General features: G+C 44.1%; 1 protein-coding gene across 4 annotated transcripts in view; it reads left to right on the forward strand.

Annotated features, from left to right (window-relative positions):
* MARF1 (meiosis regulator and mRNA stability factor 1) overlaps positions 1–16840 on the forward strand; it is a 1350049-nt gene that overhangs the window by 33434 nt on the left and 1299775 nt on the right. The window lies entirely within an intron of this gene.

Here is a 16840-nt window from a genome sequence, read left to right on the forward strand (position 1 = left end):
CTTCACATATAAAGCGAGCACCATCTTCTGTTAGCCGCACGATTGCCTGCTGTGTCCGGCGCTGAAAGCACCTGTAAGGAAATCATGGTGGCAACAGTAAAGACAGACACGACTGATCACAGTTAACGGGTGTTTATTAAACTGTACAGGTAGAGTGGAAAAACTCCTCAACTTAACCTAAATCTAAGGTGGGCGCAAGCTTTGACCACCAACAATAATAGGGCAGTCCGAGTGGCGTGTTATCAAAATAAAAGGGCCTATACTAAAAAAACCTAATGCAAGTCCTTTAGCTAAATAGAAACAAGTGTGGGATAATGTTCTTAAGAAAGAAGGAAAAGTGTTCACAAATAGTCAGTATGGTGTAGTCTGGGTCTCCCTTCCCCATGTTTTCAGCACAAGACAAGGTAGAATTATGGAGCACAGTACACGCTTGAGCATTCCCAGCATGAGCCAACATTTCTGCTCTCAGCAGTCGGGGCCTTCAGTGGTTGTCTCTTTTCTACAAAGCCTTTCACCCTAGGACCTGATGGGTTTTGAAATAATAAACAAAGTTTCTTCTTGCACGTTGAGTGATGCTTTTCACCCTTAGCTCCCCTTCTTACGGGCTGGGATACACAAAGTTCTTGATGATATCAGGACCTTCGGATGTTTCCTTGCTTCCGAGGGACTGATGGGTTCAAAGTACAAAACAAAAGTTATGCACAAAATTCTTCTCTGGTTGTATTGGGGTGATGGCTCCTCACCCCTAGATTCCCCCTCTTCCAGGCACAGACTCGTCTCAAATTAGTTTCTCTGTCGGGTTCACTCTGGCATGCATTTAAAGACTTTCCTTGTTGACTTCCCTTTGTTGCATGCACTGGTCGGTGGGTGTTTGCTTCTCACCCTTGGATCCCCCTCAGATCCGTCTCAACTATTCGCCTCCCTCCTCCGCATTTACTATGGCTTTCAATGCAATTTTCTTTCGGACATTCACTAATCTTAATGTCTTTTAATCCCTTAACCGCCAAGGGTCCCATCCCACCCCCCGTGCCAAGGCCTTGTTGGTGATTTCGGTATGTCGCCTTTCATTCCCTTGGAACTTTTTTGTTACATGATATCTTGGCCAAACTTTGCCTCTTTTCTTATCACATGTACGCGGTTGTAACGCCACCAAGGAATCCTAGTTTGCTGTAGGGGGCTGAGGGAAAATGACAAAAAAGGGAGAGAATGTTTTTCTCAGAAAATGCCAATAAAATGATGTACACAGAAGTCTGTGTTTTTTTTTCCTTGTAAGAGCTATGAACAAATGTGTTGCTGTGCTGAATGCACCATTTTCCAGGCTTTCAAGAACAGGTTGAGTGGAAACGGAAAAAAAACATTTTGATATGGTTACCAGCAGTTTTGTGAAAGGGAGGCGATTTTGGCCTTTTTTGTCCGATAGGACATGTGTGGACGGAACAGAAGAGAAGGGTAGGAAAGCTGAATGGGAAGACAGAAAGGCAATATACTACAAGGAGGGAATCCCAATTTTACTACAAGAGTAGAAACTCTACCTTATATCGGGGATGCAATCTTTTTACACATGAGAGGTAGATGGTTATTATCAACAGATTACAGACATATTTCATTAAATGGCGCTGTAAAACAAGTAATTCATTCAATTTTAATATTCTAATTTTTAGAACACATAATAGCTTAAAAAAGCAGTGGGTACATCCCATTCACTTGACATAAAACAATTGTACGTTGTTTAAAAATACAAACAGTTTTTGTTGTGACACTTAAGTTGGGCCATGGGGAAGTAGTCACTTCCAACTATGGCAAGGCTTTGGTTCAGTGATCAGTCTGGGGAGCAGTTGCTGTCTCAGACTACTCACGGCACCTTAGTTCAGGTTGTAAAATCATCATGCTAGTGTACATTCTAGATGGTTAAACTCAACATGTTTCAGTTCTTACAATATTTTATAGAACTTTCTTCAGGAGAATGTGTCATATTATAAAAAACAACAATTCAGACAGCAAACTAGGAGTGTGCTATAAATGCGCATCGCTTAGGTGATGAAATTCAGTTGCCAGTGTTTAGTTTTGAACTTAAGTGTTCTTGCTGTAGCTAGTCTTGTTGGGGGCGAGTGATTCTTAGTCTGAGGGGTTCCTGTTGTATGCAGGCTTTAGTCCTCTGGGTCCTTAGAGGGTGCTTCTATAGGTCTAATGGGACCTTAAATGAAGGGGCAAATCGTCACGATGTTAAGGATTTAAAGATCCAAGATCTGGGATATTGAGTTCCATTCAGTAGCAGCGTTGCGAGGTGCGGGGAACGACCGAACGTAGTCTCACACGGATTCTAACTAACGAAGAAACCCAAGTACGGCGGAACAATCGGACCAATAGACTGAAGATAACTTTATCAAGGAAAGCAACTATCCGTATGCAGTCAGCGGAGCCACTACATACATGCCAACAAGGTTGAGGGACCAATTGGACTTTATTACCAATTGGTCCCTCAACCTTGTTGGCCTGCATACAACAGGAACCCCTCTGACTAAGAATCACTCACCCCCTATGAGACTAGCTACAGCAAGAACACTTAAGTTCAAAACTAAACACTGGCCACTGAATTTCATCACCTCAGAGATGCGCATTTATAGCACGCTCCTAGTTTGTTTGAATTGTTCTTTTTTAATAGTAAGACACTATTTCTGAAGAAAGTTCTATAAAATATTGTAAGAACTGAAACATGTAGAGTTTAACCATCTAGAATGTACACTAGCATGATGATTTAACAACCTGAACTAAGGTGCCGGGAGCAGTCTGAGACAGCAACTGCTCCCCAGACTGATCACTGAACCAAAGCCTTGCCATAGTTGGAAGTGACTACTTCCCCATGTTGTGACTTAAGTGTCACAACAAAAACTGTTTGTATTTTTAAACAACATACAATTGTTTTATGTCAAGTGAATGGGATGTACCCACCACTTTTTTAAGCTATTATGTGTTGTTCTAAAAATTAGAATATTAAAATTGAATGAATTACTTGTTTTACAGCGCCATTTAATGAAATATGTCTGTAATCTGTTGATAACTATCTACCTCTCATGTCTAAAAAGACAGAAAGGCATACATTTCTGAAGTAGACACAATTCCAGGTTTAGGAAGGGGTGATTTGCACAGGTCAGGCAACAACTATGTAGGGAAAAATTCCATGGTTTGGGGAAAACTTGGGAAATTGACAGAAAAAAGGTATGTAGTGGACATGGTTGGCCCAGTAAGGCAGTGGCGTCTGTGAATTTTAGGAGAAGATCAATGCCCTGCTACATTCCCCCTACTCTTCCATTTAGGAAATCGCACATTGTTCGTAATGTTTCACAAAAACAAGCAATACCACAAGCCAAAAACGGAGCCATAGTACACAGGATTCTTATGCTTACAGCCTAAACAGACGTACTTGGCATGTGTAAATAAGGAAAACAAATGTGGTGAGGAAGGGCAAGCATTCATTTTTTTAAAGGTCACAGGCAGACCTTTTGAAGGGTAGGCGACTTAAGTTACAAAAGTTTAGTGCCTAAAGCAGCAACTAAATGTTGGTCCTATTTGGGAAATGAATGTGACAAAGTGCAGCAGCAAATGTGTTGCAACATTATGAAAACCAAGCAAACACAACAAATGTCCTACCTTCCTGCGTTCCCACAGGTGTCCCGATGAAACCAGTACCTCACATGTGGGGTGCATCTACCCGGGCACAAAGGGAAAAGGCTAAACCACTGGTAACCCCAAGTCCTTCGACAGAGCAGATTTTGAGGGATTTTTGCTCTTGTGGACAACCTACAGATTTGGGCCTAGGGTGTCCAAGCCACCACGGATAACCAGGTACCCCAAGCACTTCCGAAAAGATGCCACCCGTGGCCACACCCCTTTCCACTAAAAACATCCATGGTGGTTTAATGGCCCCCCAAGACCCACCCAAAACAAGTTGTAATTCTTTTTTTTTTTGTTTTTTTGCTCCTTTCCTAGGGGCAGAGAAAACATACTGCCCCAGGCTTTGGTGGGGGGTGAGGGGGCTGTGGCTAGAGTTTTGGTGGCCCTCTCCCCCATCCCAAATGGATGGGGGGCATCTCATGTACCCCTTCATAGGGGCATAAATCTGCCCCAAGGTAGGGTTACATGAGGTGCCCCTCATTCACTTAGGGTGAGCAGCCTTTCATTGTATATAAAAAATTAAAAAAAAACGGTGTTCTAGTGGCCCCCGCCCAAATCCTAATTCATATTTATTTTATTTTTGGGCGCCCCTTCCCTAGGCACAGATGGCCACCAATCTGCCCCCAGGGAGGCCAATACGTGTGGCCCCATGCTTTGGGGGGCGCAGGAGGAGAGGGCTGCTAAAATAGTAAGCAGCAGCCCCCCACATCACAAACAGATCCCCAATAGTCTAGTGGCAATGCTGGGCACCCAGCAATGCTTCAAACAAGGTGTTGTTGGAAAGGGGAGAGTCTCCCCTTTCCAATGACGCCTCCGTCGATCTGAACGGCACAATAGTGCCGCAGATCGAAGGGGCGAGTTGGAGACTCACCTTTTTATTTTCACTGCGGCTGCTGAAAATGGCTGCCGCAGGGAAATGTACTTTCAGTTTCATATCCGCATGCATACGCGTGCTGATGCGAAACTGAAGGCAATCCAACCCCCGGGTTGCTGGGATTGCACAAAATGAAGTGCTAAAAAGGGCGAGCTATCTCGTCCTTGGCAACAGGAACATAATGCCAAGGATGAGAGCTTGTCCTTGGCACTTAAGGGGTTAAACGGTTCACTGTGGACATCCCTCGGCTGGGTTCACTTTTGTCAACGCACCGTATATCGTGACTTTAGACTTTTCCCCCGGTTTATCGGCATCCCTCCTTCAAGTTCACTCTTGCCAACTTTATTATTCAGTTTTCATGATGCAGGATTCGGGTCCCTCAGCTTCACAATCATCTGTCGGTCAAAGACTTTCAACTGTACAGAGGATTTTACTATACCCATGTATGACCACTTTGACCCCCTTTGTGCCTTTCCCAAGCCCTTCTGGTAACGATAGTTTTAACAATCCTGAGTGAGCACCAACCTAATACCGGACTCCTCACCGTTCTAGTATCAACAGTTCTTTGTATTCTTTCACAATTCAATAAGCGGTTTTCTATTTTCATTGAACAGAGGTTGGTTTCTTATTAGCTCTTCCCTTGACACACCGGCTGTGATGAACTGCTTGGCTTTTCTTCTCTCTGGAGTGAAGGTTGGTACCGCAGAGACACGCTTCTCTTCCCAGGTTGGTTATCGGCAGAGGAGGGTCCCGTGTACCATTGATGTCTCCTAAAATTGACGCTGGCTATTTGCGGAATAACGATTCCTTCTGCTGAGGTTTCACAGGCCTTGGTCGGAAAGGGCAGGGGTCGATTCTCCTTGTCACCCTCTTGGTTTGCACAGTCTTTCTCTTACTCGAACCTCTGTGCTGAGTTACTTCTCTCCGTGCGGTCGGCCTTGCTCGTATTGTGCTTTAGTTCTCCACCTTTTATCCCTCTAGGGAAGGGAAAGGGCCGTCAGGTGTGTGTGGTTTTGGTCAATTGCCTGACTTTGCCTGACCCTTGTTTTGGGACATGTCTGGTAAATGGCTTGGGTGGTTGTCCTTTGTGATATGCGAAAATGTTTGCAGTGGAAAAGGCGGTGTGGGGGGGGGGGGCTGGAGTGTTTTGAGTATCCTACCTGGTAGGTTCGGGAAAAGGTATTAGAAGGGGGATACCGCACCTTACCAGTCAGTGTCCCACTTTCACTCCCCAAGGACCCCCATCTAGGTGAACCTCCCTCACTGGTCCACCACCAGGAACTGGATCCAATAGCGATGGCTGTGTCCTGGATGATAGACCCCTGGGGACTAGTCAGGGAAGACACCTTCAGGTTTCTCACGCCCCTTCTGTTGAGACATTTGACACTTGCATTGTTGCTGCTAGCCCCAAAGACATTGCTGGAACAGTTGAGGGGCCAAGATGCAATCTGCGACCATGGAAACTATAAGGAATCCCTTTCCGGTAGGGACAACTGCCAGACGGTCAAGACTACCAACTTTAATGGACTACTTAGGGGTGCAGTAGCACAAAGAAACATTCCAAGGAGAAATTGGGCTCTTTCAAACCTGTCTTGTTGGAATTTCTTTTTGCTGTTTTGTTTGGTTCCATACACGAGCCATTGCAAATCCTGTATGTATGGCTATTTCACCCCAGAGAGGGTCTATGTATTTCCATGCTTCTGTCAGAGAAAAAAAAACAGCAAAAGGTATTGTTCCAAGCGGTTCATATATGTGGTACTGTTGGGATTGTTTGTGTTTGGTGGGTGTTTACTACTGCAATATTATGTAGCGCCATCCTTGTTTGGTACAGTAATCGGCGTTCCCAATGCCACCCAATTTCTGATCTTCAGAGACCAGTAGAGAAGAATACCTTTGTTTCACTGTTACATAACACACAACAGTTACAGATATGAAATCATCAGTAGTAGCATTACCCAGCCTATTTTGGTGAAGGCCACCGGTTGCAGCAGCTCCGTTTACCATTCTCCACCTCATGTTAAGCGCTACATATAGCTGTGGCTAGGGGAGGACCCAATTTCTTCAGCATATGCACTAAAATAGGTAGCACCAAGCGCAACTTGCCAGGGATCCTCTATTGGTATCTTTATGAAAATTTGCTAAAAAAGTGGACCGTGAGGGCGTCACTATGCCTTATGGAACCTTCCCGCTAATGGACCTGTTGCCTAGAGAATGGCAGGAATGGTCCTTCCTTTTGAACGTGTCATACAGCAATCCAGCCTCTCCAATGCCTTCCCATGCACCAACTCTCCATATAAGGAACAAAACGGTCTTGGGTAGTCTGCATCTCCAGCAATGGTACAAAGAACATCGGCTTTACCTTGAACTGTAACTATACATTGCACTTAACGACCAAAGCCCGCTCTATGTAGGGGAATCAGTATGTTTTATTTGTGGTACCAATGCATATTCTTACCTTCTAACTGGGCAGGGCAATGCAACATGGTTTGTGTTGCCTGTTATCGCGGTAAAAGAGCCCTTGGTCTCCTCTTATGACAGAAGCGTCATGCAATACAGGATTAAACTGGACCTCAAGTAATGGGAGATATCCTTAAGGCAATCATTCCCCAAATAGCCCTTCTGTTAACTCCAGAGTATTGCGGACCAATCTCATGTCCCTGCAGGCACATTGGATATAGGTGGTCACCTGTGGTATATGCTTACTTCTTTCGAGTGGAAGTTGCTATCCATTCTCATGGTAGGATTAGCGATAGTATTTCTCATGTTTGTGTATCAACTGTCTTCCTGCAATGTGTCAATTAACTGTGTGCCTCAAACCGTAGCCACTTCTGTTGCAACCACAAATGCTTGCATTATGCTAGAAAATTCCATTAAGGACATTATGACCATAGATGTAACGGACCGACCTACTTACATTATTACTACATCAGGATAATGGAACTTATGTTCAAAGGGCCGATTTGTGAGCAAAGTAACTGTAGGCACTCATCATGTCATTCTGTGCACATGACTATAGTATGCTTGCCTTGCAGTAAAAACATCCCTTGCTTTACATGCGCACATTTATTTTGGAACAGGCCATGAGTGGAAATAACCCCGGGAGCGTCTGCACTAATAGTAGCCTGAGACCCTGACTCCATCGTGTCCGTATTTAGTTTATGATTTAATGACCCAGAGAAATGGAACACCAAGTTTTTGTTTCCAGTATAACCTCGGAGTTCAAGACAAAGCCTTGTCATTTTGCTCTCCGTTTAAATGAGTAAAGCTTTGACTGTCAAACAGCACTGTGCCAGTATCTTTCTCTTGGGTGGAGGAGCGGTGACATGTGTCCACAAGCGGGCATTATGACTGGATTATTTCCCCACACTCCTTTCTTTTTTCACCATTTCTCTCGTGGTTGTTCTTTGTTTGTCCGTCTACCCTTCTGGGAGGGAGAGGTCTGCCTTTTGCCTTTGGCGGGAACCTTTGGGTGCGCAGAGGAGGGTGTGGTGAAACTGAATAAAAGGACCGCTTCCTGAGGTGAAAGGACAGTCGACCACAAACTGAAGTAACCGAAGCAGAAGACTACCAGAGAAGCCTGCAAGACCCTTCACTGTGAAGCGACCACTGCTGTCCTAACCCAGTTTTCTACTCGACTGAGGAGCATCTGAAGAGCACTCCTTCACTTTGGCTGGTGGGATCAACCAGCCCTGAGAGGAACTGCAATTTGAGCCATCTCCCGAGGTGCTGTGCCTTTCCAGAGCTGCAGACCGCGAAAACCAGGAGAACCCCCGACCCATTTGCAATGCAACGTCTTTGAGAGGCCGAATCCGTCCAAGTCTTTGAGCTTCAGGTGAACCCCGAGAGGCATGCCTCAACTCATCCAAGTTCCCTCACCTTGGTGCAGGACTCCAGAATCGAAGAATGACTGGGTGAAAATCGCCCATTGTTGGTGTTGAGAAAAAGGCTCCAAAAACGCAGACTGACCGGGAAGACCGGAAAAAATCTGTGCCAATGGTCTTCTATCGAGAGAGACTGCTGCTGAGACCTCCCATTCAGAGTCCTTCCTTTTCGTCACCAGACCGAGGAATCGGGAGACTGGGTCGGTTGCTGCTGCACAGAGGAAAATCCAGTTACTAGCATTTGGTGTTGAGGAGAATGTTCATTTTAGTGCTTAATTCCTCCCACCTTAGACACCCCCAGCTCTTTTGCTGGACTTTAGGACTTTTTAAACGTAACCCTGCAGCGAGTGAGACCTTTTTCTCACTTATGTTTTTGATCTGATTTGGATTGTGTTTCCTCTGTTTTTGGAGTCCGGCATACACCATAGGCATCTGTTTTGTGTATGGTGACACACAGCACCCTCAGTGCAGTGTCACAGAGAAATCCTTTAGATTTCTCAAATGGTTTAAGTACCTCTTGTGTGAACTACTGTTCCCAAGAATAGTAAAGTGAAATTGACTTTACTTACCTTTTTTCTCTTTATAGGTCCAGCACACCCCCATCTGATGTGGAGTTACCCGCTAATTTAAATGGCGGGTGGCAGTGGTTTAATTTTTCCTTCTATTGTGCTTTTCTACCGCAGGCTGAACCCCTCAGCTGCAGTACAGCACCCATGGGCGACATTTCTTCAAAATGGCCCTGGTCTTCTTTTTTCACCACTTTGTTTGTGACTACTTGTTTGTGCTGCTGCAGGAGCCCTCCAGACGTCCGCCCTCTCGTCCCCATGACTGAGGCTTAGGAACCCAGGGTCTGCATTGCTGCAACCAGGCCGAATCCAGCTGACCACTTCTTCAAACCAGAGGTACTGTTTAGACTTGGTGTGCTTACCTCAGTGTCTTTGAGCTGTGCTTTTCCCAGTTGAGACTTGCAGTGGCGTACCTTTAGAGTTGATGCCAACTCTGCTTGTCAGTCTTATTAGCTTGTGACCCTACAAGTGATTTTTCTACAAACTCTCTGACTTTGTTCAAGACTTCATCTAAGAAGTGCTTCAGCTCCAAAGACTGTGCTCCAATTGACTTTGGCTGTCCTGGCTCCCTGCAGGCTCTTGTAGCCCATTGACTTTGATACGGTTTGTCCCTGATAGGTGGTAACTTGTGTTAGACTTTTATTGCTGGGAAAGGCTTGTCTAGATTTCATTGTAAGATTTAAGTTGTCCTCACATATACTGAGAACCTGCTTTCCTTCCCTTCCCTTTCTGCAACCTTAGAATCTAAAAAGTATAACGAGTGTGACTAGTGTGGTATATAAATGCCATTACTGTCTTTGCGAATGAAGTCGCCTTAGGGTGTAAGAAGCATATCCAAAGCGAATCCACCAACTTGTTTGATTCTGAAACGTATTTTACTGTACATTTATAGTGTTACATATCTTGCCCTTTTTAAAGCACGCTTATTTAAAAATGTATAATAACGGTTTATAACTGAAACCTTGAGTGTAAGTGTTACTTGTATTTACAAATTCCATTGGTACAGCTTATATTGTCCCCTCTTGAGATGTGACTGGCTGCTCAGTCGCACTACCAACTTGTGTAGTACAGCTCTATACCAAAAGGTGGGTTACCTAATACCAAGCAGATAAGTGTTGTGTAGTCTGTTACTACATCAATTCTTACCTAACAAAAGGTATAGCTTACCTTGAATCGAAGAGTAGCTCCATTTTGACTGGCGTGCGTGAAGAGCTCTCCAACGTATCCACTCTACCTCTGACCCAAGCTACCAGCTTGTGTCCCTTTAGGGCGCCACTTTGCAGGGTCACCCTCATTGTGTTATTTCAATCTGCAGTAAAAGTTACTTTTAGAAAGTATCCCGAGGGAACTTTTGCTGTTTTGCTGCTTCTTAAGCCTTTGAATCCACTCCTGCACTGACTTTTTCATAGAATTGGGGATTGGACTGTTGATTTGCCCGAAACGTGTCTCTAGAAGGTTAAGCTCTGCTTCTGTGATTAACCAACCTTTTTCTTTCCTAAAAGACTTTGTGGTTTTGCTAACTAAATACAAATACAGTATATCTTTTTTTTAATGAGGGTGTGCAGTAGTACCGATAAAACGGTAGAACTGTCGTTAGTGTCAAACTCTGTAATAATTGTGCCACAAGCAACTACCATTGAAGCAATGGTATTGCGTATCAAGAATTCCTAGGTGTGTCAAATTAAGTATTTATCTACCTTCCTTGGGTAAATTTGAATGCAACATTTCGTAAGTGTTTCTTTGGAGTACTGTCCTAAAAAGGTTGTGTACTTTCCTACAGCTCGCATCTGCATCCTATGATGAGCCAGACTGCTCCGTCACTCTACAAAGGTACCATGAGTAGTACAGACGTATACTAAGAGTTGGGGGCTTGAATGCCAAGGGATAGTTTTAGGAAGTCTTACCACAAGTGGACTTTAGGAAAACTTCCCCTAACAATTGGTGCAAAATCTATGTGTTGGTCTGCCTTTTTCCAACTTTGGCAGACTCTTAGCCTTTTTGCTCAGCTTTTGGTCTCCTGACTCATTTTTGCTTTTAGATGGTCTTTCCCAAAGCCCTGAAATCTGCAACTGCTTTATGGTATAGAGCCCACATAGTTATAAAGGCAAGGTGTACTGAACACTGTCCCTTATGTCCCAGAGTTCCCTTGCTGAGAGAGTCTGTCATATGCGGTCATATGCTGTGGCAGGTCTATTTTTATTTTGTCGGCACCAGTGTGTATGCTGTGTATGCTTTTTTTTTTTTAACCTTGCTTTTACCCACTTGCTCACTGACAAGCTAATGCCAAGTGTTTAAGCCCTCTGACCTGACTTTTTTTTTTGTTGCTTTGCGAGTTTCACAATGTTAATTGTGGTTGCGGCCCTTCTTCCTGTGGGCTATGCTCCGACTAGTTATGTTTTGTGAATGGTAGCCAGTTGGACTGGTTGAGTGTCTTCCTGAGTCCTGTCAACATCCGATTTTTCTTTTTGACTGTCCATCCTAGCAGTAACTTTTTTATATGCATTACTGCAAGTAGCCTGCCATTGAAGTCACTCAACTTGCTTCTCTACAGAAGCACCTTACTCGCCAATGATTACTGACGTGTGTACATTTTGACCTCTGCTTTTATTGTGTTTATTGAGCACAGACGTAGCTTCGAGAAGAAACTGAGCACTTTACAGAGGTGTACACATTACAGATGCATAACCAAATGCTTTTCAATGGTAACCGAACAGATATACAGTGGTGGTAGGACACACAGCAAGGGTACAGCTGTACCGGATGGTGGGGAGGAGAGGGGTGGGCGTTGTTTAGCTGTTCAGGTGACACGATGATGACGTGATGGCCTAGGTGTTGAGAAGAGACCCCCCCATGAAGCAGTGGGGGTCTTGATTTCTTTTCTGAATTGTAGGACTGGGGAGGAAGTTCCTTTAGTCTTGGGGTGTAGGAAGAGAAGGTTTGTTTTCTGGTCCTTTCCTTTATGCAGCAACGGATTCCAAGTCTGCACGTGTCCTGGCTTCTGGTAATGCGCGGTCCTTCAGAGAGGCAGTGTTTCTTGCAAGGTAGCTGGGAAACTTGAGGGCGATTGGTGCATCCAGTGGAAGCCAGTGAAGGTTGACGAGGGCCGTGGTAATGTGGGCGTATCTGCCTAGACTCTTGAGGCATGCGTCTGCCTGTAGGACACTTCTCGGGCACAAGGGAGGATAACTAGAGGCATTCAAGGAGTGTATAGCCCCCATCCAGGTGGGACAGGCCCAGTGCTTGAATGGTGGATCTAAAGCTGTCTGGACAGAGGATGGAGCTCATGCCAAAATGTCTGTTTTCGTAGCTATGTGTGCCTTTAAGGAGAGGTGTTTGTCGAAGTTAAACCCGAGGGACTTAGCGCAGAGATTTGGTGTGGAGCCCTCGGAGTTCATGGCTATAGGCAGGTCTGTATGTCTGGGTGTTCGGTGTTGTTGATGAGTAGGAATTCGTTCTTGGGGTATGCACTGAACATCCGACTGGATCAGCAAAAGGCAGGTTTTTAGTCTATGGATGTCCTTGATGGTGTCGATCCTGAGGTATAACCGTCAGCATATTGGTGGATATTGTTTATTGCTAGGAGGGCTCTCAGCTGCTCCATGTATAGATTGAAGTTCACTGGGGAGAGGATGGAACCCTGTGGGACTCCACAGGTGACTGGTAGTGTTGGCGATCTAGAGAAGTCCATCTAAATAAACTGCATGCGGTTGGCTAGGGTAGGACTTGAACCAGCGTAGGACAAGGTTGCTTATGAGCATGTGGCGATGTACGGTGTCTGTAATCTACTGATGGTGGTCTACTATGTCAAAAGCGGCCAAGAGGTTGAGTAGAATCGGGAGGTAGGGATGGACGTCTAGGGAGTCGTCGGCCACCTATATGGTGGTTGTCTCTGTGTGGCAAATGGGTCTGAATCTGAATTGGTAGGTTTGGAAGAAATTGTTGGTGGCGATGTGTTGCTGCAGTTGTGCGGCTACCGCTTTCTCGGTCTTAACTAGGAAGGGAAGATGGGTTATGAGACGATGGCTAGGTTTTTGGGATGCTTATCTGCTTTGTAGTTATTTTCTGATTTGCAACTTTTATGGAAGTGTTTTTTAGTGTTTTTCAGTAATCTACTGTGTTGACCTTCTTTTAATGTTTGTATAACCTGTCCCTTGTGATCGGCTCCCCCTCTTACCCTCCCCCCCCCAGTAAGTATAGCCGAACTGCGGTCAAAACCACCATTGTTTATCAGGAATAACGCTAAGGAAGCCCTGCATAATGCTATAGGTTGGTCGTCTCAAAAAGACTTGTCAAAAATATCTGTAATAGGTTTGATCCCCCGCACAATGCTCGGGGCCTTTATAGTGATCCTGCACCATGCACCAATCTACTGGCACATTCAAAAACAACTTTACAATGCAAAACCTAGAGCTATTCTCTTTTTGGATCATGAAGTTACACCAGCCACAATGTCCTAAGAATAGAATGAAAAGGATGATGCTTTTCTAAGGTGTATACTGACTTACTTGTCTTGTCTCTAATTTTCTTAGTTCCTAGAGAGCTAAAACAATCCTGCATTTCTGATTAAAGTTGAGGCCAATCCATTGTGGCTAGCATTGGGATGTGTACCTCTAATGCACAGCTGTCTTCCAAGACATTGACAGACCTACTTGCCTGATGCATTGAAAAGTTTTAACTTGATGGAGCTTTCCAATAACTTGCATTCTATAGGGGCGCAAAATGGGTTGACCGACGTTTTGAGGCTAGACTGTCCTAGTGAGACACTATCATGAACTGTCCAAGATGAGCAACAGAACCCATTTGGCTATTACATTCCCGACTGAACTAGAAAACTACTTTACTGTTATGCCCCATCTCCTTTCCTCAAAACGTAAGGCTATTCCAGCTATGTGCATTTTATGCATGGCCGTAAGACTTAAATTATGAGGTGGCTCTGGATCTTATTAAATGGTATCTTACACATAGTCGAGCATGACTTAATTGGTTTTATTCATCTGTATTTATGCATGGGTGGTTTCATGTAAACCTTTTTAGCATGCACTAAAAAGGTTATAAAGGATGATATTGCATAAGTAAGGGATAAATCCACAAATTTGTACATCCTATACATCTCTTTATTCGAAGCAATACTCTATTGCAGTCATATTGTCCAGACTAACCCTTCTAATGAGCACACTGACACACCCAGGCCAGTCAGGGGTGCTTGTCAATGAGCCTCAGCGTGTAGTCTAGTGATGGCTATGTTCAAAGCCAAGAAACTTCTGGAAAGTTCTGAGGGTACAAATAGTGGGCTAATTTGCTACTCTTGAGCTACTGAATGGTACATGGCATAGGCGTGATTCGACTCTTTTCGTGCCAACAGTTAAGCCTGTAGGTGCAACATTAGGTACAATATGGCAGGGACAAGAGTAGTGACATGAAGAGCACAACAAGGACACAGTTTAGTTCATAGTTTGTGTTGGGAAGCTGAGCTACAGCGACATCCGGGGGCAGAGGAATACGTTGTAACCATATTGTAGTCCCATCTAGATAGGACTTCGAATGTTAGCATACCTGCATCTAGGTGAAACCTGAAGACTAGCATATGCCCCACTTAGAATTGTGAATATTAGCCTGCGTCACATCTAGATAGATTGTGAATGTTAGCATGCCCACACCTAGACAGATTTCTAGACACTAGCCTGCTCCGCATCTAGATATGATTGTGAAAGTCAATAAGTGCCACACTTAGACAAAACTGTGAATGTTAGCATGCTAAAGGTCCGGTAACCCACTAACCAATATAAGCTCAAACTCTGCATACTTATCTCACTCAAAAAACTCGCACAACCATCTCTCGGACAACAAGCCGCACACATTTCACAACACTGCAACACATAAGCCGGACCAACAGCACACGCGGACTGACACCGATCCAGTACCCGCACCAAAGCTCAGCACCCGGTGTATACTGAGTTGAAGCTGCCAACAGAACACCACTCCTCTCTCTATCCTACTCCCTCTTCACCTTACTAACCCATCCCACCTTATTGTTTACAGATCTGCAGTAGCACCTGGGGACCAGTTCCGTGGGTGACGGTGCGCAGTACAAATACCTTTAACATTTAACATATCGGCTGAGCGTTTTGGGTTGGGGGAGTGTGTGAATTTCATGGTGAGCAATGATTGCAGTTTGTTATATGTGGGACTGGATGGTGGTGTTGGTGGTGGGCGGAGGTTATTCTGTTAACACTCATGCACTGGAGGAAGGCCCTGGTGATAGTTGTTTGGAACTATGCGCCACCCGCCTTAGAGTGAAGTGGTCCACTTGAGATGATGGCGTTTATTTTTATTTATTTTGCATTTGTTACACGCCCAAACCCCGATGTATCATGGCATAGGTTACTTAGAATACTTGTCTGGTTATGAGTTATGTTATAATACAGACAAAAAATTACAGGATACAGAAATAAAATAAATGCATAGAGTAGGGAGGGTCAGACAGTCTAGAGCAAATGGGGTCATAGTTGCGAAATTTCTAAACATGTATTAAATAGTCAAATTTTGGTGAGTCTCGTGCTGGTGCGAAGGCTCATTTCTAGTGTGCATAGGAAGGGTGTTCCAAATCTTATGTGCCATTACTGTGGGGGAAAGCCCTTTAAAATGTGCATTGAAGTAACTCCATTTAAGTAGGTCCCATGCACAATCCATTATCTAGATAGCAACATTTACTGCACGAAAGAGTAGAATTTTATTTTTATTTATTTAGACTAAGCAGTCGTTCACCATTTTACAGAAAATGCCGGGAATGTCACCAGTCTCCATGGGTCTAGTGCATTTCTCTTAGGAAAAGTAGGTAAACTAAGTAACTGAACCTGAAGGTATAGCAGAATTTTAAACTGAGGCCTGCTATTGCAGGATAAAGTTGCAAAATTAATCACTTTTACCAAATCTGTCTGGCACTGTAGCTTTTTTGAAGACTGATTTTACTAAAACAATACCGATTTTGTTAATTTGCCCTTCCCTGAACCCAAAAAGGACTTTGCCATACAACAAGCACTCCTTTTTATTAGGTTTATGTAGGCAGGGTAAATGTCTGCATCGGCGTTGCAGTGCTATCGGACCCATTATGAGGGCAGACAAGCCTCTTTAGAATTACTCAAGTAGTACTTAGCTGCTCATGTACATCATGCTGTAAATTGGTACACCTTCCTCCATCTAACAAATGCTTTGTAACTATATATTACAACAGCTAATGGGTGTTTAATGAAAAAAAGCAGCTACACTCCCTGAAAATAAGATTTGCAAGCTCGCAATCCTATCAAATCAAAAATAGGGAGCATGGCCTTAACTCCACTGTTGCTTTCAGTAATGTTTATTTGTAGCAACACTAAGAAGACTAGAACTACTCTTTCACTCCCGTTGTTTCTCCCGTTGTTTCTAGATTTCCTGTGACTCCTCCCAAGCTCTATAACCAATACCTCAATGTGTCTCCAGCATTTTCCAATTGAAACTGTCAGTCTTCTCTTTTGGAAATGTCATGAAATCGCATCATGGGATAATATCACAGCAGAAATTAAGACCATTACAGATTTGAACTTCCAACTTGATCCACTAATGCTGCTGGCAACTAGGATTGAGGCATTTCGTAGGCCTGACATTTGTAGAAGTCAAGTGACATTAACTTAAAGGTGATGCAAACAGGTACCCCAAGCTTAACTGGTTAGTTTGAGACCTTTCCTTTTGCAGAGAACTCCTCGTATCCCTTGGAGAGGCAGCAAAAAATGTGGCACGCGTTTGAAACTGTCCCAGTGAGCGAGTTTGGTTTTATACACTGAAGGTGTTTGATGCTAACTCTTACATAAAGG

This window comes from Ambystoma mexicanum, chromosome 2q (genome assembly GCF_040938575.1).
Source record: "Ambystoma mexicanum isolate Mex_15411 chromosome 2q, UKY_AmexF1_1, whole genome shotgun sequence".
NCBI classification, from domain to species: domain Eukaryota; kingdom Metazoa; phylum Chordata; class Amphibia; order Caudata; family Ambystomatidae; genus Ambystoma; species Ambystoma mexicanum.